At 40.0% G+C, this 2,615-nt stretch overlaps 1 pseudogene; it reads left to right on the top strand.

The window, feature by feature from the left end:
• LOC100953842 overlaps window positions 1-2,615 on the top strand; it is a 10,644-nt pseudogene that overhangs the window by 6,980 nt on the left and 1,049 nt on the right.

Below are 2,615 nucleotides of genomic sequence, written 5' to 3'. Positions count from 1 at the left end.
AATAGGAAACATTTCCTAACTCATTTATGAACCTGGCCCAATGAAGACATTAAAACAAAATAGAGACTACTATATAATGTATAAATTCTATACTAAACTCAGTCATGAACAAAGACTCAAAAATCTTTTTGAAAAATTGGCAAATTCAAAAAAAAAAAAAGAAAAATTGGCAAATTCAATCCAGCAATGAATACAAAACCACAAATGACCACGTTGGGTTCACCAAAAGAACACAAAGCTGGCTTAAAATTAACAGTCTACTAACTGATTAAAGCAGAAAAATTTGGTGTCATATTACTAGATCTAGTATTTGATAAATCTCAACATTCATTCATGACAATTCTTAGCAAACCATTAGAGAAATGACCTTCATTAAAATGATGAAAGCCATCTACCATGACGATTTGATAAATCAACATCCGATTTAAAAAACAAAAGAGAAATACAAAAGATGACCTGACACAGGAAAGCTATCAAAAGCCTACAGAGGCAGCACCCGTAGTTTAGTGGGTAGGGCATCGGCCACATATACTGAGGCCGGCAGATTTGAACCCAGCCAGGGCTAGCTGAAATCAACAATGACAACTGCAATAAAAAAATAGACGGGCTTTGTGGTGGGCATCTGTAGCCCCAGCTACTTGGGAAGCTGAGGCAAGAGAATCACTTAAGCCCAAGAGTCTGAGGTTGCTGTGAGCTGTGACACCACAGCACTCTACACAGGGCCACAGCTTGAGACTCTGTCTCAAAAAAAAAAAAAGCCTAGAGGAAAACCATAAAGTTTATCTTTAAAATTAGGAATAATTAACATGTTCCCTTCATGTGAACAAAAAAAAAATAAAATTAGGAATAATAAAGGATGTCCTCTATCATTATCTCTTTTTTTTTTTGGAGACAGAGCCTCAAGCTGTCCCCCTGGGTAGAGTGCCATGGCTTTACAGCTCACAGCAACCTCCAACTCCTGGGCTCAAGGGAGTCTCCTGCCTCCGCCTCCCAAGTAGCTGGGACCACAGGTGCCCGCCACAACGCCCGGCTATTTTTTGGTTACAGCCGTCATTGTTGTTTGGCGGGTCCGGGTTGGGGATTCGAACCCGCCACCTTAGGTGTACATGGCTGGCGCCTTAGCCGGTCGAGCCACAGGTGCCGAGCCCTCTATCATTGTCTCTATTCAATATTTGTGTGTGTCTACACAGAAATAGGCTTCTAAAACTTCTATGAAAGATTAAAGGGCCAAATATATCAAAAACATTCCTGAAGAAAAGTGGTTTTTTTGTGGAGGGAGTGGTTATAAACCAATGATATGGAATACAGAGCCCTCAAACAGACCCATGTGTGTAAGGAAATTTGATATGGTAGGGGGGTATCGCACATCAATGATGAAAGAGTGCTGGGGTAAATGACTGTCCAAATTTAAAATAAAATAAGACCCCTTATCTCACACCAAACACAAAACCTAATTCTACATGCATGAGTAAGTGTGAAAGGAAAAAGTTACAAATTTCATAGTAAAACATAAATGAATATCTTTATAGCCTCGGGTAACAAAGATTTTAAAAAAATACACATATAAAACCCATTCAAGAAAATTATTAGGCTCGACACCTGTGGCTCAAGTGGCTAAGGCGCCAGCCACATACACCTAAAGGTGGCAGGTTTGAATCCAGCCCGGGCCCACCAAACAACAATGATGGTTGCAACCAAAAAATAGCCGGGCATTGTGGTGGGCACCTGTGGTCCCAGCTACGTGGGAGGCTGAGGCAGGAGACTTGCTTGAGCCCAGGAGTTGGAGGTTGCTGTGAGCTGTGATGTCACAGCACTCTACCCAGGGGCACAGCTTGAGGCTCTATCTCAAAAAAAAAAAAAAAAAGAAAGAAAGAAAATTATTAGAGGTGGGGGCAGTGGTTCACACCTGTAATTCTAACACTCTGGGAGACTGAGGCAGGAAGAACCATTTCTCCTAAAAATAGAAAAAAATAGTTGGGAGTTATGGCGGGTGCCTGTAGTCCCAGCTACTGAGGAGGCTGAGGCAGGAGAATCACTTGAATCCAGGAGTTTGAGACTGCTATGAACTAGGCTGACACCTTGGCGTTCTAGCCTGGAGCAACAGAGTGAGACTCTGTCCAAAGGAGGGGAGGGGAGAGGAGGAGAGAAAAGGAAAAGAAAAGAAAAAAATTGTTGATATGTTTGACATATTAAAATAAAAACCTGCACTGAAAGACATCAGAAAAAATGAAAAAGCAAGTCATAAATGGAGAGAAGATACTTAAAATGCACATACACTGAGCATGAATATCTAGAATACATAAAGAAGGCTTACCAATCAGTAAGAAATAAGAAGAAACAACCAAATAGAAAAACTGTTAACAGGTATTTACAGAGAGGAAAGGTGTATAGCTAATCAACATATGAGAAGGTGCAAAACCTAAGTAGAAATCAGGGCAAATAAAACCACAAGCTATCATTTAACACCAATTAGATTGGCAAACACTAAAAGTCTGACAATTGCAAGAAGTGATGAACCATGCAGCAATGTAAATTGGTTTAATGTCTTTGGAAAATGTTGCAGTATTATGTGCGTGAAGTAAACTTGAGAATAATTTTTTTTTTTTTTTTTTTTT

Source organism: Otolemur garnettii, unplaced genomic scaffold (assembly GCF_000181295.1).
Source record: "Otolemur garnettii isolate 467f Iridium unplaced genomic scaffold, OtoGar3 scaffold00221, whole genome shotgun sequence".
NCBI classification, from domain to species: domain Eukaryota; kingdom Metazoa; phylum Chordata; class Mammalia; order Primates; family Galagidae; genus Otolemur; species Otolemur garnettii.
This window is presented reverse-complemented; position numbering and strand designations above follow the sequence as displayed.